This window comes from Cornus florida, unplaced genomic scaffold (genome assembly GCF_030987335.1).
Source record: "Cornus florida cultivar Cherokee Brave unplaced genomic scaffold, ASM3098733v1 CherokeeBrave_3.0.0_Hap2_Chr05, whole genome shotgun sequence".
Classification (NCBI taxonomy): Eukaryota; Viridiplantae; Streptophyta; class Magnoliopsida; order Cornales; family Cornaceae; genus Cornus; species Cornus florida.
Window position 1 is genome coordinate 17,709,908 of NW_026775575.1, and position 24,043 is coordinate 17,733,950.

General features: G+C 36.9%; 1 long non-coding RNA gene across 1 annotated transcript; it reads right to left on the reverse strand.

Moving 5' to 3' along the window:
* Window positions 1–269: 269 nt before the first annotated feature.
* Window positions 270–23,091, reverse strand: LOC132310079 (uncharacterized). The gene is made up of 3 exons (XR_009482553.1): window positions 22,739–23,091; window positions 21,356–21,423; window positions 270–504 (listed from the first exon to the last, which is right to left on the reverse strand). It is a non-coding gene; the product is annotated as an uncharacterized LOC132310079 (long non-coding RNA).
* Window positions 23,092–24,043: the final 952 nt, after the last annotated feature.

Below are 24,043 nucleotides of genomic sequence, written 5' to 3' on the forward strand. Positions count from 1 at the left end.
ATAAAGTAAAATGACCAAAATGCCCCGGAGTGAAAGGTATGTTAAGAAGAAAAAGCCTTTGGTTGCGAGCAGTCATTTTTTTAAAACACTTTATTTTCAGGGCTAAAACAGGACTTTTTGGAAATACTTTGTGAAGTAACCCCCCCTAAAAATAAGTCCTCTGATCAACTATGGTCCAAACCAAAAATGAAGAGTAATGTAAAATAACTTAAATGCCCCCAAGATTAAACTACGTGAAGAGATAAAAACATGCTGAAAAATGACATACGTTTCAAACATTAAAAGTTCTTGGCCCTTGGCCTCATTACATTCAAGTTAAAGTACTTAAGTTCGTATTACACATCCAAAAGGAAGCAAGACATCCTTCTAAATAAGTTATACATTAACAACTTCAAAAGAGCTATATCATGCCAACACTTGCATGTCAAAAGTATACAAAAGGTATCGAAATGAAACTCTAGCCAAGGTAGGGATGTTATGCATCCAAAAAGAGAGTCTCTTTGCCTGAAAAACAAATATCAACTAGGGTGAGTAAATGACTTGCTCAGTAGGATGAAGCGTATGCATATACCTTAAAGTTTCAATGGTTTTTGCAAGTGTAATATAAACCAAACACATATAGATCATTCCTCCTAACGTCTAGTTTCATGGGGGAAACTAAGGGATCATCCTAAGCTATATTTGAAACATTTTGAAAGCAATCCACAATAGGTAATGTACTTAACAATATTGGAATCTCCAATGAAATACAACAAGTTACAAATCCAAAGTAATGTCAACTTGTAAATTGAAATGCGAAATCAACAATAGTGAAAACTTGGAAGCGGCGTCCGGTTATGAACTTCATAATGTAAGACAACTAATTGTTTCAGGCTTCTAACCCACAAGGAACTACCTAAGTACGCACTCTATTGGGGAGAATTCATACCTCTCGCACTAAGGTCTTACCCTAGCCATGTCAAAGTTTCATTGCCCCAAGTGTTTCCAAAATCAACAAGAGTACCAGAGCTATTACATAGTTATACAATGCATTTAACCACCTTCCATGCACATCCAAATTTGAAATCCACACAAGGCATGCCCTAAGTCCTCAAGCTACAACGATATTTGCACTATCAAGTTTATAATGTGGATATAACTACACTACTACAAGGTTGTCAACATAGGCAATTTATACATGCTATCAAAGTAAGCTTAAATCCCTAATTTTAGACAACTACATAGTTTAATTTCACACATAATCAATGAAAAGAATAATTCTAGAATATTATAGTTAAAACAACAAAATAATACTAGAATTTAATTCTCTCGTAAACAACAACTACAAAAGAGATAAATCATAAATAAGTCTTGCACAAAATGAAACCCTAAGTTAGATATATTCAAGATTCATCTATATACAACCCTAGAACTTTATATACATGCATACAATGTATATCAACTACAAATAACACAAGATACACAATGAATATAAACATAAGGTAACTCCTACCTCATTAGAGAATTGTATCTCTATAAATATCAAGGAAATGGATGCAAAATGGGAAACCAAACAAATGTGTGGTAGAGATGGATGTAAGAAAGCTTTTGTCTTCAAGGTGGAAGACCAAAAGCCAAAGGGAAGAGGCTTGAAAATGAGCAATGGAGGCTAGGGTTCCATGTCAACAATGGTGGCTTAGGTGTGAAAAATGAAGAAGACAACACTTTATTAGATTTTCCACTAACCTAAAATGCATTTGTTAGTCACATAGACTATACTAACACTACCTCTCTCTCTCACACACACATCCACCCTCCACTTGTCACCATCCTAGGCCTCCTCATAAGGCTTTAATCACAACCTTACACTTATCAAAATCCTAGGATAACAAGTGTTCTAATCTAAAGTCAACAAATGAACCAATGAAAGTTGTCACACTTTACCAAAATTGCAATTTAGTCCCTCTTCTAAATATCTCACAATTGCAAAAGGTCCCTAAGACAAAATATCTCAAAAATTTAATTACACAAAGCACCCCAAAAAATGAAAATGTTTCCGAAGAAACTATGCTTTCATACTCCCAGAATTTAAAATTAAATGAGCATGCTAATCTATGAAATTAAATCATGCATTGACAGTAAACGATAAATGGTAAGAGCTCAAATGTTGCACATTAAGTTAGGGTATTTTAGTCAATTTATCTATTTTACTTTCTCGTTTTAGTTCTAATTCTTGTTTTTGTCTATTTCAGGTCAATAAGGTTAAAATGAGCTAACAATAGCTAATTAAGCCCTCTTTAGAGTTATGAAGAAAATTCAAAAAATTCTAAAAATTTGTCTTGGAGAAATCTCGATCGATCGAAGATTCATCCACGATCATTCGAAGATTTATGATCCATCGAAGCCACATTCGCAAAGGAATAGAACTACCACCTCATCGTTTAACTAAGTTCCCAATCGATTGAAGCCCTTTTCGATCAATCGCAATGCCACGTCAGCGCCATCTAAGTAGATAAGGTTGCCAGTTGTCATGATAAGCATGCTACATAATTCATGATCAATCGAAGATAATCTCGATCCTTCGAAGTCTCTTTCGATCAATCGAAATCCTACTGGCAGTGAGCTGTTTAATTCCTGAGCGCGCCTGAATTCCACCTAACTTTTGGCTGCGGGATTAGACCAATGAAATGGCTATTTTATGACTTGTTGCCTACACAAAGAGGCTTGTATTTAAATCAAATTGGACCATTTTGTTAGGGTTCTCAAGTTTTAGATAAAGTTGTTCATAGTTTAAACACAATATTCTCTCTCTAGATTAGGGTTTTTGGAGCAAGAGAAAAGGCAAAAAAGGAGTAGAAGATGAACTCAACCATAAAGATAGCCCTTAAAGGTTGTAAGACAACATCCACAAGTGGCTAGATCCTATGATGGCCCTAGATTTTCAAACACAGTGCGTCCTATACTAACCCATTAATGGATCCAAAATACGGAAGCAAATAATAAGACAATGGTCTCGCAAGGCACAACATACCTCTAAGACACTTTGAAGACCTTCCATGAGGTCGTGGAACTCAATGAGAACTGACGCGAAAGCAAAAGATCAAAAAAAAACAATTAAGCCCTAGGGCCAAAGCATTCATTTCTGAAAGTATGGATTTCGATGCCACCAAGCACACTGCTGGGAAGACAACGAAAAATTCATCAAAATGGACTTAAGAATCGCATGATTCGGAGTCCGGACAAAAGAGAAACGGCAAGAAAAAAAAATGAGCACTTAATACTAAAAGAGTAATTGGTAATCATCCAGGAAGACCTACATGCAAATGAGTACACCATTGGAAAGATAGCGAAAAATTAGTCAAGTTCAAAAAAAAGTTCACTCGATTAGGAGTCCGGTGGAGGGAGAAACGAGGGTTTGAAGTTGAGATGTTGCGGTGGCCCGACGAAAGCCATGGCAGCCCCATGCACGTGCGGCGCCCATGCGCGCTCCCACCGGCGCCCCATGCGGCGCCCAATTGCATGCACATGCTTATAGCAAGGGTCTAAAGCATATTTTCCAGAATTGAGGCTTGAAATGAAGGCCAAAATGAATTTTTCTGGAAAAATACGAAGAAAAAACCCCCCCTAAAATCGAGTTTTCTACTTATCTATATGGAAAGAAATGAACAAAACACACTAAGAAATCCCCAAAATACCCCTAGATCAGAAGAGGTCAAGAGGGAAAAAAAGCTGCTACAGTAACTGTCCTGATCTAAGAGCAGAAACGGGCTATCAAATGAATTTTTCTGGAAAAACACGAAAAAGAAACCCCTACCGAAATCAAATATTCTACCCAACAACATGGGAGAAAATGAAAAAAAGACATTGTGAAATGGCCAAAATGCCCCTAGATCAGTAGAGGCTTAAAAACTCAAAAGAAAATCTATAGAGTACTCATTTTGTGAAATATGACTCTAAACTTGAAAACGATCATGCACACAAATGTAACTTACCTAATAGGACGTGCTACAATAGTCCACAGCTTAAAAATACCGCCGATGCAAAATTCGACCCCCCGACGGCCAAAAAGACAAAAATGAACGAGAAATGGGAAATTTGAAAACCAAAATTAACAAATGATTTCAAATTACCATTTGGCCCTTGGCCACACTTCATATATGATTATTGAGACCCTATGAACGAATAAAAATGGAATTCCCACACCCGATGCAAACATAGTGAAGCAAAAACTTGTCATTTTTCAATATTTTCATAATATTTCATGAAGTTGAAAGTTAAATAGGATACAAACTAGATACCATTGGCCTATGACCTCATCTTATACATGTCAAATACATTTTAAAGAGGGTACTCATATACACATTACATGTATGGAATCAAAAAAATACAAGTTTTGACATATAAGGCAACAAAATGATATTTCATGCTAACATTTGCATGAAATGAAAACTTGAAAGCTAGAAGTCATCCAAGGAATGATGAGCATCATGAACAAAGTCTTCATACCTGAAACAAATCCCTAACAACTTCGGGGTGAGTAACATAAAGCTACTCGTAGGAAATGAGCATGCATCGACCTAGTACTTTACAAGGTTATTACATTTACATGAAGCAATTCAAGGATCATGCTACCTAATGTCTATGTCATAAATAAGACTCAGGGATCATCCTAAGCTACTCATGCAATTGAAACGAACAATGGCATACAAGTACACATACTCAGGTATGCAAAACGATGCTAAAACATGATATACAACATATAAGCTTATATTTCCAAGTATACTAAACCATATTAAGACAAGTCATACAATGTCTAAGTATATTCACACAAGTGTACATTTAATGTGTAATCTCGTATATCAAGTACACAACACAAGTATACTAAATGCAATTTAAACTCATTGAATAAGTATACAAGTTCAAGTATACTAAACAAGATTCAAATACCCAAAGCAAGTATCAATTCTCAAGCTACAAGTAATATATGATTAACAACTTGAAATTAAACGCAAAATCAAATAGTGGAAAGACTAGGACATGCGGTCGTTAGACCAAGCAAGTATTTTCAGGTAATTACGACCCACAAGGTACCACCTAGTGCGCACTTATGACTTAGAGGACCCTTGTCCACGTACTAGAGCCAAACCATAGCCATCACATAAATTATGTCCTCACAAGCTTTTCAAAATCAATAAGTTCAAAACTTATACAAAATCAAATGCAAGTTACCACATTCCATGCACAAGTAAGGTTGAATCCAAACAAACCATGTCCTAGAATTCAAGCCTATATAGCATATGACATGTCATGTCCTTAATATGCAATTTATACCCAAAGCAAGAATATTTTACAACAATTGAACTAAATTACCATCCTAAGCCACAAGTACTAAACAAGCTACAATTTATTAACTAGCTTTCAAGGTAAACAATTGTAATATTCTAACAAGCTATATACCTACACAAGATATATTTAAACAAGTCATGCAAGAAAATGATATCATATATCATGGTAAGTCCAATTCCTTGATTTAAACATAGAAACAATTTCAAAGACATAGTTAAATCCATGGAAGAAGTAGATAGAATTTAATTAACTAAAATAATTAAATTCTCTAGATTTCAAATCAATCCCAAATAATCTCAAATTAATAAATGTTGAGGGACATAGCATAGTCTTTACATATATCATATCAAATATCGAATCAAGGGATTTAAACACTTAAAAATAAATTTAATTAAACTCATTAATTAATTTTCTCTAGATTTCCAAATAACTCCAAATGTCCTCAATTTTACATAGGTTGAAGAACATACCAAGGCCTATTTTAATATCATATTACGAGTTGATTTCATACTTGTTACAATTATGTAAATTAATCTTTAACAAAAGATAAATATTAAATAAAATTTGCATTTCTTATTCAAATGCTCTTAATTTAATATATGTTGATATACATACCAAGGCCTAATTTACTAGCATGCTACAATTTAAATCTAAGGTACACACCTTCATGAGAATTAAATCTTAAACATAGAAAATAATTAAATTAAATTCTAAAACTTGAACAAAGGCATGCTTACAAGTTGTATATGCTTCTATAACAATCAATACAACATTAATATAAACCTAATACATCCCCTACCTCAAGTTAAGATTAAAATCTCAAAAGCCACCAAAATGAAACTGTCCCGAATCCGAGAATACTTTGGGGTTTTGTTAGGGACAACGCCGTGAACATTAAACTCCAAGGAAGACCAACCAAAATCATAACTTGACCTCAAACCCGAACTCAAAAAATAGCCAAAAAGGGGTTCTAATAAGGGGGAAAGATGTGCATCGTCAAGATAAACACAAAACGTAAAGGCTCTATGACTTTTTAACAAAGGGAATGAGGTTTAATTGAGAGAAGAAAGGTGGCAGCCCCCCTTGGGCTGCCATGGCAACTGCTGGTCGTGCATAAAGAGAGGAGAAGGTCAAAGATGAAATGTCTCACCCACCTTTTATAGGAAAACCCTAAAAGTGTCCCGAAAGGGCCCCGCCAGGTCCGGAAAAGTGGAATTTGAGCAGATGCGCTCAAACGGCAAAACTCCGTGAACAAAAAAGAACTGAAATGAGAAAATATGAACAACGGAAGAAATGGCGTCAAAAATCAAGTCCCGAGCAGAGAGATATGCCCTGAACAAGTTCGACGACAACTAAGGCCAAAAACCTTGAAACTAGGGGAAAATGACCAGAAGGCAATTCTAAGAGTACATGACTTGATGAAAAGTGAAAATGAATCCCGTACAAGGATTCAGGCTCAAAACGAGTCATTTTTGCACTAACTTTCATTAATTGCACAATGGCCCCTATAAAAAGTGAAAACTACACTAATGACCCAGAACGAAAGTATCTTCCAAAAATATTTTCTTAAAAACCCCTAAAATAAAATATCTCTAAAAGATATTTACAGAAAATACCCTAAGAAACAACAATGTTTCTGAAGAACTTTGCACCCATGTCCCTATGGACACCGGGAGCAACCAGAGTACTTTCCTACAAAAGTAAAGATTTGTATTTCGTGGAAACCACTTAGAATGAATATAAAAGAAGTCAAAAACCAACTCCGAACATAAAAATTGAGGTTATGCCAACAAAGTGACAAACGGGGAAATGACAAAATAGGGAAAAGACCGAAAAGTGAATAGTATCGAAAAACGAAAAATGTGAAAATGACTCGGTCCTTAAACGAAGTTGTCAATCCAAAGGAAAGAGTTTCAGAAACCATTTTCGAGCACTCGAGACGATACTAAATGGCGAGATATTGAACTAAGAAAAGAAATTTCAATGAAAAAAATTCATCCATAAAATTCTGAGGAAAAAGGAAAGGAAGGAAATGACCAGGTCATTACAACCTACCCTTCTTAAAGAGATTTCATCCCCGAAATCAGGAACACTCCCAAAAGAACTGAACAAGGACCATACACAAGGTTACCCCGAGGAACAGATCATAAAATACCCAAGGACAACTCCAAAGGTCTCAAAATCAACGAAGAGACACGAAACCGCGAACAGTGAGACACCTCTCCAAACGAATTGACATACTAACCCAATGTCAACCACCCAAAAGGGACCAAGGCGACTACATGTCGAAACAAAGAACACGACCAGAAGCAACATGGCAGCACGAATAGCTACTAGAACCCACCCACAACGTACCCAAGGTGTGGTAGCATCCACAGTGTCAAGTGCCTACACATACTCACATTACTAGCTAGGTAATGCAAGGTAGCATCGATGGCAACTAGCACTTGCCCACACACAACCTGTAGGGTAGCATAACAGTATAAAGCCCTAATTCATCATCTGCCCCCAACAAGTTTACTCATGAAACCTATCGATACAAATGAAATCAATGTCAAACAATCATTACCAAAAGCACTATGGGAACCAGGCATTCTGTGAGAGTTGTGATATGGTCCAAAATATCCAGCCGGACTATTCTGGCCAATCCAAAACTCTGACAACAATGTCATAGGCACCACTATGCTTAAGGCCTTAAATCATCAATATTAGAAAAACTGAAAATCCTAAGTCTCAAAACACTGTTGTCAACCACACAAGTCACAAATCCAAAGCCTGACAAGTCTATACCCTCAAGCCAATGGATCGGACTTTACAAAATCAAACAACATCACCATCGCCCTAGTCACAACGACTCCCAACAAGACAATGCACCTAAAATCCTCCACGTTATCCTAAAACTGACCTACTACATGGCTACGCCTAGGAATCAAGACATCGGATCAAGCTCACACACACAACCCCGACAACCAAGGTCATATAACCCCAAGCACAGTGCGGAATGATAAAAAGGAATAAACTAATAAAGCAATTAGTCATGAAATATATATATACATATGCAAGTATTCATTCACAAGTATACTAAGAAATATTGAAATGGAAATACAATATATATATATAAGTATACATCCACATGTATACTAAATAGTACTAAATCCATGTAGACAAGTATACAGGCTTAGGTATACTAAACCAAAATCAACTGAAATAAATAACGTGCAAGCATACTAGGTACAATTATACTAAATATAAATAAAAGTCCACGCACCATACAACTAAACACATAGTATACAAGGGCAATCAAATATGCTACTTATCACATAGGGGTCAAACATCAGAGAAATGCTACACATCACCTATGACGCTCGCATGACGAGTAGATATACTAAATGAAAACACATCATGTATATCATCGCATAACTACCAAATAGTCACATCCCCTAACATGTTTCTAAGGTATACTCAAAACAATAGGGTATATAAATATGTAGGAATGACTATGCAAATAACAATCCCATAAAACACAAGCAAAAAGGGATGAATTGCCTCTCAAAAGGACAAACTCACCGAAAGGAAATCTAAAAACCCGGATGAGTCCAATCCCTCACCGTGAGGAAATGAATCATCTTCCAGAATGGGTACGATGATCCCTGAAACAAAAGTCTACAAGTCTTTCCCAAGACTAGCTCAAACACAAGGTGGAATCCTAACGCCACACAAAACAAGCTACGATGTAATGGATAGTTCCAACACTAACCATTAAGAGACACCAATAAGGGAACTCAACTCAAGATGCCAATGAGTTTGATGAGAACTCCATAGGATCCTATCAGGACCCTAAACACAAAATCCTAAGTTTCCAAGGACGGGAGAGAGTAATTAATTGCACCAATGCAATTAATTACACGAAACTACTCACACCCCAACCTTAGCTCGTAAGAGCTGTCCAAGGCAAGATAAGAAGATATCCTAGGTCAACGCACCTATCAAATCCCTAACCATCACTTTAAGAAGAAAAGACGCGTGGACCTCTCCAATGAGGCTCATGAAAACAAAAACTCCTAATCCCCAATGAAGTACTCGAGTCAATCCGACCAATCGTCTTATGATGCTAGAAACAAGACCCCAATGACGTCACCACATCAAGGTCACCACGAAACTCCAAGAGATGATACCCTAGCATCAATCTCAACTAACCAAGTTGGGACAACCCGCAATGCCTAAACAAGACACAAAATAAATAGTTAACGCGTACCATGGCAATGAATTACATACTTACACAAGTAGTAAGGAATCGCATAAGGCATATCAATGTATGCATCATACCATCATGCTAAGAATAACAAGTAAAAACAATATACTAAAGTAGACAAGCATAACCAACATGCTAAGCAGACAAGCGTAAATCAATATGCTAAAACAGACAAGCATATACAATGTAATAAGGCCGACAAGCTTATACAATATGCTAAGGTAGGCAATCGTATATAATATACTAAAGCAACAACCATATATCTCATGCTGAGACAGTTAAAGTAAACTTCAAAATGTACGTCCGCCTAAGAACGTAAACATGTTATCAAGAAGCAACTAAAGACATAGAGCATAGCAACACAAGCATGATATGCACCCAAAACCCGTCGTCGTAAGGTTTTCGAACCTGGGAGCTCTGATACCACCTGTGACGGCCCTAGATTTTCAAACCCAGTGCGTCCTGTACTGACCCATTAATGGATCCGAAATACGAAAGCAAATAAAAAGACAACGGTCTCCCCAGGCACAACACAACTCTAAAACACTTTGAAGACCTTCCATGAGGTCATGGAACTTAATGAGAACTGACGCGAAATCAAAAGATCAGAAAATAACAATTAAGCCCACTGGGGCAAAATAGTAATTTCTAAAAGTATGGATTCGATGCCACCAAGCATACTGCTGGGAAGACAACAAAAAACTAATTAAGATGGACTCAAGAATCGCATGATTCGGAGTCCGGACTAAAGAGAAACGGCAAGACGAAGAAAAACGAGCACTTAAGGCTAAAAGAGTAAACTAGTAACCGAGCATACCATTAGAAAAACAGCGAAAAATTAGTCAAGTTTAAAAAAAAAGTTCACTCGATTTGGAGTCCGGACAAGGGAGAAACGAGAGTTTGAAATTGAGACGTTGCGGCAGCCCGACGAAGGCCATGGCAGTCCCATGCGCGTGCAGTTCCCATGTGCGCCCAATTGCATGCACATGCTGATAGCAAGGGTCCAAAGCAGATTTTCTAAAATTGAGGCTTGAAACGAAGGCCGAAATGAATTTTTCTGGAAAAGTACGAATAAGAAACCCCCCCTGAAATCGGGTTTTTAACCCAACTATATGAAAGGAAACAAAAAAAAAAACATATTGAGAAGTCCATAAAATACCCCTAGATCAGAAGAGGTCAAGAGGGCAAAAAACTGCTACAGTAACTGTCTTAATCTGAGAGCAGAAATGGGCTATCAAATGAATTTTTCTGAAAAAACACGAAAAAGAAACCCCTACCGAAATCAAGTATTCTACTCAACAATATGGGAGAAAATGAAAAAAAAAATACTGTGAAATGGCCAAAATGCCCCTAGATCAATAGAGGCTTAAAAACTCAAAAGTAAATCTATAGAGTACTCATTTTGTGAAATATGACTCTAAACTTGAAAATGATCATGCATACAGATGCAACTTACCTAATAGGATGTGTTACAATAGTCCAAGGGTTAAAAATACTGCCGATGCAAAATTCGACCCCCCGATGGCCAAAAAGGCAAAAATGAATGAGAAATGGGAAATTTAAAAACCAAAATTAACAAATGATTTCAAATTACCGTTTGACCCTTGGCCACACTTCATACATGATTATTGATTATTGAGACCCTATGAATGAATTAAAATGGAATTCCCACACCCGATGCAAACATAGTGAAGCAAAAACTTGTCATTTTTCAATATTTTCATAATATTTCATGAAGTTAAAAGCTACGTAGGATACAAACTAGATACCATTGCCTATAGTCTCATCTTATACATATCAAATACATTGTAAAGAGGGTACTCATGTACACATTACATGTATGGAATAAAAAAAAAACAAGTTTTGACGTATAAAGCTACAAAATGATATTTCATGCTAACATTTGCATGAAATGAAAACTTGAAAACTAAAAGTCATCTAAGGAATGATGAGCATCATGAACCAAGTCTTCATACCTAAAACAAATCCCTAGTAACTTCGGGGTGAGTAACATAAAGCTACTCATAGGAAATGAGCATGCATCGACCTAGCATTTTACAAGGTTATTACATTTATATGAAGTGTGACGGCCTAAGTTTTTCAACCCGGTGCGTCAGTGATGAACCAAAAGTTGACCCGATAAAGGATCCGAAATGCGGAAGCGAAACAAAAAAGAAGACCTGTAGAGATATCAATCATCCCTAAGACACCCAAATGACTTTCCATGAAGTCATAAAACTCAAAGAAATAACCAGAAGCGGAACCAGAATAAAAAAGTCAAATGATACCCTATGGCACCCATGACGACCAAAGGAATGTGATCTAGTTCAAACTAAACTACATACACCATTAAATGGCTTAAACGAGATCGACAAGGTTATGTTGGAACAAACAAATAAAGCCAACTAGCCGAAACAACTGACCAAGCAAAACCCACAAAACAGCTCCAATTCGGTTGACCGAAATGGAGCTTCGGTCTGCCGAAATGGACCAGGAAGAGAAGAGAAATGAACCTTCATTTCGGTCGACCGAAATGACAAACCGGTCGACTGGTTTGTGGCTTGAAGTGAAAAATGGCTACTGGAATTGGACTTTTACTATTCAATTGAAATTCAAAGGCCATCGGTCGATCGAAACAAGCAACCAGTCGACCGAAATAGGTAGAAATGCAAAGAATGAACCTGTTAAGCACCAAAACTGAAAAGAAATTCCTAAGTCTCAAATGCATCCCTAATTGCATGATCAAAATGAATTGTATACAAGTGTGTGATGATGTGGACATACACGCAAGTGTAAAATAACATTTTAAACATGCTGAAATGGCCTATGGCCTTATTATAATTCATTTACAACATTTGACATGTCAAACCTCCAAGTTAGAAAAATTACATTTCATAGGCAAAACTTAAACATACAAACACTTGCATGTGAACAAGAATGCTTCTAAAGAAACTTAAATTCTGTAAATCACCAAAGCAAGTGCGAATCTCCAATCTTATTTCCTGTACCTGAAATATGCCCCAGTAACTTTGGGGTGAGCAACATAAAGCTACTCGTAGGAAATGAGCATACATCGACCTAACGTTTTACAATTTTATCACCTTAAGGTGAAACATGCTAAAGGGGCTCATGCCACCTAACGTCTATGTTAAGATGAGACTCAGGGAGCATTCTAAGCTACCCTAGATCATTTCTAGCATCAATCACATCATCCATGTAATTCAAACCACATTGGAGCATGCTATACAAAGCAACATGATATAGATTCTCAAAGTTACCAACTTGAAATCTAAAGTGCGAAAATAACCAAAGTGGGTCATGCCACCTAACATCTATGTTCCAAATGACTCTAAAGGATCACTCCTAAGCTACATTTAAACTACAAAACACAATCACAATCTCTATGCAATTTAACCAACATAGAAGCTTGCTATACCAAGCAATAAGATATAGATTCTCTAAGTCATCAACTTGAAATCTAAAAGTGCGAAATCAACTAAATATAACAATTTAGTATAATTAGAATATCTAATACCACACATCAAGACATAGATTCTCTAGGTTATCAACGAGAAATATAAAAGTGCGAAATCAATTAGTGGAACACTTAGACATCTAAGCTCGGAATTCTGCAGAGACCTCAACGGCTATTACGGGGACTAACCCGCTGGTAATACCACCCCTAGTACGCACTATCTCAACGGGGAGAACTCATACCTCCCGCGCTAGAGCCAATCTCTAGCCATGTTATAGTAACTATGTCCCAAGTGACTTCAAAACAAATAAGTTAACAACTTATATATGTATAAAATGGTACACAAGACTACCTTCATGCACAAGTAGGTTGAAACCACACAATACATGCTCTAAATCCACAACTACTATAGGATGACAAATGTTGAATCTTCAGAGCGCGATTCGTTAAGCGTTATAATAACATAACATGTCGAATCTTCAATGTGCGATTCGTTACACGCTATAACAATATAATTCAATATTGAAAGCATAACTTATAAGTCCATTATAAGTCTAAAATCATGCTTCAAACATACTACCAATGTTATATGCATGACTAAATCTTCAACGCAATAGAGATGGAAATTAATTACATAACCTAATTAATTTCTGTAAGTTTCAAGTCTCAATTTAATGATCCCTAATTAACACATATTATACAACATAGCATGGTCGTTACATATACCACATGAAAAACTTAATTAGGTCATTAACAGAATATGATGGAATTTAATTAAAATAGGATAATTAAATTCCTAGATTCTAAAACAACATCGAATGGTCCCAATTTAACATATGCTATTGTACAAGTCCTAGTCATCACAAATATTAAGTTAAAAACTTAATTAAGCCAACGGAACCTTGAAATAGATTTTAATTAAAATCTCTAGATTTTCATACTTAACCAAATGCTCTCAAATTAAAGTATGTTAAACAGCATGCCAAGACTTAATTTAAAAGCATGCTACAAGTTAATTTCATGCAAGGTACGTCCATGATAATTAAACTTTCACAAAAGATAATTATTAAATAAAAAGTGCAATTCTTATTCAAATAATTCCAATTTAATATATGTTAACAAACATATCAAAACTTAATTTTCTAATATGTCACAATTTAATTCTAAGTTAGATAACATCATGAGAATTAAATCTTACCCATAGAAATTAATTAAATTAAATTCTAGATTTTAAGCAAAAGCATGCATACAAGTTGTATAATCATGGAAAATAATCCATACAACACATATAAAATCTTAAAACATCCCCTACCTCAATTTGAGATGAAAATCTCAAAAGCCCACCGAAAAAAAAGTGCTCCGAATCCGACGATACCGAAGGGTTTTGTCAGGGACAACACGATTTACATGAACCCCCAAGAAGCCCCATCAAAATCACAACTTGACTTCAAACCCAAACTCAAAATTTGGTCATAAATGAGTTCTAATAAGGGTGAAAGATGCGTATCGCCAAGACGAGCAATAAACACAAAGGCCCTACTATGTTTTGACAAAGGAATGAAGCTCAAAAGAGGAAAGATAAGGTAGCAGCCTCTCTTGGACTGCCATGGGAGCTACTGGTCATGCAAGGAGAGTGGGGAAGATGAAAAATGAAATACCACATCCCCCTTTTATAGGAATCTCAAAAAGTGCCCTGAACGGGCCCCGCCGGGTCTGAAAAAGTGAAATTCGAGCAGACACGCTCAAATGGAAAAACTCTATGAACAAAAAAGATTTAAAATGAGAGAATATGAACAACAGAAGAAACGGCGTCCAAAATTGAGTCCCGACCAGAAATTTATGCCCTAAACAAGTTCGGCGGCAACTGGGGTCAGAAACCCTGAAACTAGAAAACAACGACTAGGAGGAATTTCTTTGAGTACACGACTCGATGAAAAGTGAAAATGAATCTCGTACGAGGATTTAGGCTCAAAACAAGGCATTTAGCAATAACTTTCATTAATTGCACAATGGCCCCTCCATAAAGTGAAAACAACACTAATGAGCCAGAATGAAAATATCTTCCAAAAATATTTTCTTAAAATCCCCTGAAATAAAATATCTTCAAAAGATATTTACGAAAAACACCCCAAGGAAAGAAAAAGATTCTCAAAAACGATGCATCCATGCCCCTATGGACACCGGGAGCAACCAGAGTACTTTCTTACAAAAGTAAAGATACGTATTTCGTGGAAACCACTTAGAATGAAGATACATGAAGTCAAAAACCAACTCCGAACGTAAGTAGTGTGGTTTTGCAAACCAAGTGACAAACGGGGAAAAGACAAAATAGGGAAAAATACGAAATAGGGAAAAGGACGAAATGTGAAAGTGTCGAAAAATGAAAAAATGTGGAAATGACTCGGCCATCAAAGGAAGTTGTCAATCCAAAGAAAAGAGTCTCAGAAATCACTCCAGAGCACTCGAGACGACACTGAGCGACGAGGAACTGAACTCAGAAAGGAAAAGATCAACAAGAAAAAAAATATCCGTGAAAATCTGAGAAAGGGAAAGGAATGAAAATGACCGGGTCATTACAACCTTCCCACCTTAAAGGGATTTCGTCCCCGAAATCCAGCTCCAAGAAAACAAAAAGGCGAAACTAGGATAACTAAGGAGTACATCTCCGAGTATCCCACAAAACATGCTACGAAAGTATCCCAAAACTGAAGGAGAACCTACGAACCAAAGTCATTCACACTCGCATGCTTATGACCGGACAACCTCTCAAAAGGAAAGTAACCAGGCGGCCGCAGAACAAGTCAAGACTCACACACAGAATCCAAGGTCAGATGGGGGAACGGAAGACAACCACCATAGCATCCCTCCTGACAAACCACCAAAAGAACTCCAAAATCCCCACATATCGAACAAGGACAACGTGGCAATACGAATAGCGACCAAAACCCGCCCACGACGTACTCAAATGTATGGTAGTAATGACAGTGCCTAGTGCTCACCCACACTTACTCTTCAGTAAGGTAGCATCGACAACAACTAGCACTCGCCCACAACACACAACTTTATACGGTAGCATGACAGTATAAGGCACTAGTTCATAACCTGCCCCCCACTAGGTCTACCCATGAAACCTCTCGATACAAATGACATCAATGTCAAAAAAGATCATTACCAAAAGCACCACGGAGGCCAGACATTTTGTGAGAGTTGAGATATGGTCCAAGGACGTCCGACCGGACCATCCTAGCCAATCCCAAACTCTGACAACAATACCATAGGTACCGCTACGCTTAAGGCCTTAAATCCTCAATACAATAAAACCAACACCTCTAATGTCTCAAAATACTCCTATTAACAACATCAACCAAGAATTCAAAGCCCAACAAGCGAATCAAAACCTCCAAAGACCACAATGAACCCCATCACAAGACATTTCATCGAAAGTCCTACACATCTCCTTGAAATATATTAACCACACGACTACACTGAAATCAAACATCGGATCCACATCACTATCATGGATAACTAAATCCTCAAAACACAAGTCCATCAAGTGGCACACATATCAAATTCTGACAACAATCAAAATCTCAAAATGAGTCTCTCAAAACTGTACTTAGCAATACCAAGTCAAGTCAAAATTCCTTAATTCCATCCATAAACAATCACTGGAACTATGATTCCTCAAAACAATACCTAGTCATAACTAGGATGAGAAAACTCCACAAATAAGCCATATCCAACAGCGATCCTCAAAAACTTCTCCTAAGAGTCAACCACATCTAGATCTCCAAAACCAAAGCAAGTCTCCAAAAGACATTCTCAAAAGAACATCGAGCTCACCTCACGAATCAAACAAATCCTTAACGATACGGACACAAGTCCCTGTAAAATGATCTCACACCAACCCACTCACTCTAAGCACCACAACTCATCAACAACCACGGCAAAAACTCCCCATGGGAAGACACGAAGGAAAGGAAACCACCAGTCCTAAGAAGGACAATACCAAGACTTCATCTCTGAAGTGAAAGACAATAATGTCAAAGACTTCACCCCCTACATGGAAGTAAGTCGACCAAAATCCGCCAAATCCTCACCAAGGACTTAAGACAATGATAGTGGTCCTTACGGACCAGCCAACCCCAAAGCTGTGCACAACACAATGAAGAGAAGAGACTCACTCCATGTAAAGCCCCTTACTCAAACCAAGAAAAGAGGAGAAACCCTATTCCCTCCCACAAGTGTCAACACGACAAACGAGAAAAAGGAGCATTCTTCCCACCTTAAGGAAGTGGGTAGCTCAAGACAAAATAAATGTGACAACTCCTCTACAAGGAATCTCACAACGAAACCCTTATGGAAACCCACATACACACTACGTGCGACCGAGGGGGAAACAAAAGGGAAAAACTCAACATGGAAGTCATGCAAATAACAAGGAAATTCAACTACCAAGAAAGTAAATCTATTCATACAGATAAAATCAAGGGTACATGCGGCACGTCTCCACGTAAGCACAAAATCATGTCACTAAAATAAAGTAACAATATAACATCTCTAAGCATATAAGGAAGGCATGCTAATGCCACACAACGAGAAAGCAAATGTGGACATACCTCCACCTACTCACGCATCACAATAACATAAATCTTATTACTAACATGGTAGTAAACGAAACTGCAAAAGATAAAAATGATGCACAATGAACCCTATGGTGTCCTAGAGTCTCTAAGTAAAAGGAAAAAAAAAAAAAAAACCAGTCCTAACCATAAAATGACTCTAAAAACCAATGCAACAACAACCTGTCTCAAAACATACGTGAACCCTTACCACAATGGTAAGACTCTAACAATCCATCTCCGAATCTAAAGGTGACACTACAAGTGCTACTAACAGTGCAATGCTCTCTCTACCCAAAGTATCAATCAATCGACTTGATCCTAAAAGCGTCATCACGCAAGGAGAACTCAAAGAAATGACAACTATAACCATATCAACAACAACCAAATCAATCACTACGACTGACCTAGGGATGGCAACGGGGCGGGTTTGGAGCGGGTTTCTTTAAATCCCGCCCCGCCCCTTTTAATTTTTGTCAAGTCCATGCCTGCCCCGAGACCCGCGACAGGTTGGATTTTCATATCCAACCCCGCCCCGTTAGGAAATACTGTGCCCCTGTGCCCGCCCCACTACCAAATTTTTTTCTCCAACTTTTTGGAACTTAAACTCCTGCTATTTAAATGTGCAAAGCCTAGGAATGACACAACATAAATAAAATTATGTATCCTAATAAAAAAAATAAATAAATAACATGCACATAACATAATTCAGAGAACATAATAAACAAAAATAAAAGTTTAATACAACCAAATCACAAGAAGTTCTAAACTCCAACTTCCACCATAACCAAAACAAAAGCAAATTTAATACCAAGTTTACATCCCAAATTAGGATTATAAGAGATGGGTAATTAGCTATATATATATATATATATTAAATATAGTTATATGCGGGGCGGGGCCCCTAGGATATGTATATTGAACCCTTACCCGCCCCGTAACCCTCGACGGGTACAAAATTTGTATCCATGTCCGCCCCAACGGTATAACAAGTGTTCCCATATCCGTTATTAACGGGGCGGGAAGGGGCGGGGCCCCGGCGGGGCGGTAAAAATTGACATCCCTAGACTGACCCCTAAAAGAACCATCATCATCATCGATCATAAGGACAACACCTATCAAAACAAAACCAACACTAATTCCATCCGAATTGTACTTGTACCTAGCCAGTACGGTAGCATGACAATGCCATGCACCCGCGCACAACGTACCCGCCCACGAAAATTGCAATCCTAGAGGAATCATCCCGAACAATCAAGGATACTAAGAGGCCCATAACCTCATCATGAACCAAAACTAACAAATCTAGCTCTACGGCAACGCCAAATGACTCACCTCACGAGAGTCTAAACAAAAGGTGACCATCCACCTACCCCAAAAACCAATACTGGGTCGATAACAACCTATACCACCACGAGACTGTGACTATAATCACCATCAACCCCAACTCGTGCCTCAATGACCAATCCCGTGTCATGCCAACTATGCAACACAGTTATGCATATACAAATCTAATCTAGCATACATCATACGTCATGCTCTTTACGTAAGAATTAAAATCATGCTTAAACAAACTCCATACTATATATACCATATAAGCACATAAACATATTGTCAAACCACAACATGTTATCAGGAAGCATATAAACACGGAGAGCATGGCAACATAAGCATGATATGTACCCAAACCCATCGTCCAAGGTATTCAATCCTAGGAGCTCTGATATCACTTGTGACGGCCCAAGTTTTTCAACCCGGTGCGTTAGTGATGAACCGAAAGTTGACCCGATAAAGGATCCGGATGCGGAAGAGAAACCAAAAACAAGACCTGTAGAGATATCAATCATCCCTAAGACACCCAAATGACTTTCCATGAAGTAATGAAGCTCAATGAAATAACCAGAAGTGGAACTAGAATAAAAAGGTCAAATGATACTCTATGGCACCCATGATGACCAAAGGAATGTGATCTAGTTCAAACTAGACTACGTACACCATTAAATGGCTTAAACAAGATCGACAAGGTTATGTTGGAACAAACAAATAAAGCCAACCAGCCGAAACAACTGACCAAGAAAAACCCACAAAACAGCTCCAATTTGGTTGACCGAAATGGAGCTTCGGTCTGCCGAAATGGACCAGGAAGAGAAGAGAAATGAGCCTTCATTTCGGTCGACCAAAATGATAAACCAGTCGACTGGTTTGTGGCTCGAAGTGAAAATTGGCTACTAGAATTGAACTTTTATTGTTCAATTGAAATTTAAAGGTCATCGGTCGACCAAAACAAGCCACCGGTCTACCAAAACAGGTAGAAATGCAAAGAATGAACCTGTTAAGCACCAAAACTGAAAAGAAAATCCTAAGTCTCAAATGGATCCCCCATTGCATGATCAAAATGAATTGTATGCAAGTGTGTGATGATATGGACATGCATGAAAGTGTAAAATAACATTTTAAACATGCTGAAATGGCCTATGGCCTTATTATAATTCATTTACAACATTTGACATGTCAAATCTCCAAGTTAGAAAAATTACATTTCATAGGCAAAACTTAAACATGCTAACACTTGCATGTGAACAAGAATACTTCTAAAGAAACTTCAATTATGCAAATCACCAAAGCAAGTGCGAATCTCTAATCTTGTATCATGTACCAGAAATATGCCCCAGTAACTTTGGGGCGAGCAACATAAAGCTACTCGTAGGAAATGAGCATACATCGACATAACGTTTTACAATTTTATCACCTTAAGGTGAAACATGCTAAAGGGGCTCATACCACCTAACGTCTATGTCAGGATGAGACTCAGGGAGCATCCTAAGCTACCCTAGATCATTTCTAGCATCAATCATATCATCCATGCAATTCAAACCACATTGGAGCATGTTATACAAAGCAACATGATATAGATTCTCAAAGTTACCAACTTGAAATCTAAAGTGCAAAAACAACCAAAGTGGATCATGCCACCTAATGTCTATGTTCCAAATAACTCTATAAGATCACTCCTAAGCTACATTTGAACAACAAAACACAATCACAATATCTATGCAATTTAACCTCCATAGAAGCATGCTATACCAAGCAATAAGATATAGATTCTCTAAGTCATCAACTTGAAATCTAAAAGTGCAAAATTAACTAAATATAGTAATTTAGTATAATTAGAATATCTAATACCACACATCAAGACATAGATTCTCTAGGTTATCAACTAGAAATCTAAAAGTGCGAAATCAATTAGTGGAACACTTAGACATCTAAACTCGGAATTCTGCCGAGACCTCAACGGCTATTACGGGGACTAACCCGCTGGTAATGCCACCCCTAGTGCGCACTATCTCGACGGGGAGAACTCATACCTCCCGCACTAGAGCCAAACTCTTGCCATATCACAGTAACTATGTCCCAAGTGACTCCAAAATAAATAAGTTAACAACTTATATATGTATAAAATGGTACACAAGACTACCTTCATGCACAAGTAAGTTGAAACCACACAATACATGCTCTAAATCCACAACTACTATAGGATGACAAATGTTGAATCCTTAGAGTGCGATTCGTTACGCGCTATAATAACATCACATGTCGAATCTTCAGTGTGCGATTCGTTACACACTATAACAATATAATTCAATATTGAAAGCATAACTTATAAATCCATTGAATACTAACCTCCTCCCATGAGCAATAACCAATATAACAGGCCAAATATGTATCCACCACGGACTAATCTGCCATTCCTGTATTGCCATGGGCCCACAATACACTGGTCTTAGCAAACTTAACATTAGAGGATTCTTATCAACATTCGTCTAATAATATATTATCAATTGTCCAAAAATAGAAACCTTATTGGACTTTGTGGCTATTTGCAGAAAAAGGGGGAATGGCAGCATGAGTAAAAAATAAAAATAAAAAATAAAAAATTGAGAAACTTAGATTCTAAATACACACACACACAAACACAGACACACGCACACAAACCAATTGGTTGAATAGAAACTTGGAAGGAACAAGTATTCAATTCAGCTTGCCTTCCTTCTCCTGAATTGATCGATCACATATCTTGCAATTACATCCACATATTCTTAGCCATTCCAACACTAATGCAAGTGAAGTGGCTACCCTTTATCGTTGATTGTTTCATCAATTCAGCCTATGGAGATTGAAGTAAGATAAGGGATACTACTCTATATGTCAAAACCAAACATTTTCCCCATTTTAACGTAGTCTGATCTATAAAATTAAGGGAATAATAATCTGCCTTTAAGTGACCCAGCTTCCACCGTCTTATCAGATGGTGAGAGTCACAATGCAGCAGATTTTAAGATTTTAAAGCTCCAGCCTATTGAGTATCAACCGATTTCCTCACAAAACACCAAAGACCCACTAGAGAATTATGCAAAACTGTATCAGAATGAGAACAGGCCAAGGGATCTGCAAACCAAGTTTAAAGCATTCCTAAGAATATCTTAGGCAACAACTAGTTTGACATGAACTGCCCGAAGCAACAAGGGCAAGAGAGTGAATCAAGCAACAGATACATTGATAGTATACCAACAAAAGCAAGATATCATATTAATAAATTTGCAAGATATCATTTTCCCCTGTATATTCCTCTTTTTTTATAAATTTGCTTTACCAATCCAAAAGATATGAATAAATAAATAAATAAAATATCATGCTAGCTTGAGCTGGAGATTAACGTTAGAAAATTAAATAATTACTATTAAACTCGAATTACCATATTTTCACAGAATGCATCAAATTAAGCATTTTATCCATAAACCTTTCTTTGCTCAAATTTCATCAATTCAGGACCAACAAAGAAAAATAAAAATAAAATACCAATTAATCAAAAGCACAAATCACATAATAGATAAAGGATTGGTGAAAACAAAATGATGAAGAGACTAGTTAATAAGTACCGCCAACATAAACCCTCATATGGACTAAAGTACTTAAACCAACCAACCAACAAAACATACATGTTATCCCCTTCTCTACTACTAAAGAACATAAACCCCAATATAGATAGATAGATAGATGGTAAACCTAGAACCAAGGAATCCATGAGCTGAACCAACCGCGGCTGGCCTCGCGCAGCACCCGGTCGGTGGTTTCCTTGCCGAAGTTTTCTGTGTGTACATCTGAGAGCATTAAATAGGAAGCCTGAGTAAGCATCTTATCGGTGACTGTGAGGTTCATCTTCTTCACAGCTTCATCGTCCTCAGGGTCAACATGCACTTCCACAACCCCCTTCTGAACCGAAGCATTCAACACCATGTTGCATTTCATCAGACTCGAACAGCTCAATTCGAACAGCTCAATTGTCTCGTTTTCTTTCATTCTCTCTTTCCACTTTCCATTTTCCACTTTCCACCTTCCACTTTCCACTTTCCACCTTCCCCTTTCCCTTTCCCTTTCAGACGCGTTTGTGCGCCTTGAACTATGAATTTATTGCAATTAAGGATATTTTGATATCTAGTTTAATCTAAAATATGAAAAAACAAACTTACCATTACAAATATACATTAAGAAGTCTTTAAGATAATCAAATCAAAATAAACATTTTATCAGGTAATTTTTCTAACAAAGGATCTATTTGACTAATATTTTTGCTTTGTGTTTTTTGATTTTGTTAGTATTTTGTAGAGAAATAAAAACACAAAACATATTTGGAAACATTTGTTATGATTTGAATAGTATCAAAGTGCTTCTAAAATTGAGGCCAAAATTGAAAACATAAAAATTATTGTTTTTGTTTGCTTGTAGCAAAGCATTGTTCAAAACAAAAAAAATAAAAAAAAAAATATTTCTAAAATAACATTTGTAACTAACTATTCAAACTTGCAACACTTTTTACTAAATATGCTTTCATATTTTTATTTCCAAAAATCTTATAATAAATTTAAATTACCAAACAAGTTTTGAAATAGTGTTGAACACACTTTAAAGTATAAACATTGTTTTTGCTTCGAGTCAAAGCAAAGACAATTGCCAAACCGGCGCTAAATATATGAAAATAGTGTCCATCGCCAAAACCAATAAAAAAGGAAAGCTATGACAACTTTATCAATTGTATATAAATGCATTATGAGTTTTTACTCATATTGTCTCCCATAAGGGGGAGTAATGTTGATTAGAAAAGAAAGGAGGTTATCACCTCACTATGTAAAGATTTATATTTTATTTATTAGGCAATAACTTATTGTTGGTAAGGATATAAATATGTATTTTGCGCCATGTGTAGAAAAATTGATTTTTATGTATTTTGCTGTAAGAAAATACACAATGGGGACGTTTACCAACACATATAAATTGGTGAGATTAAGTTGCAAAGAAATGTAATGAGCATAG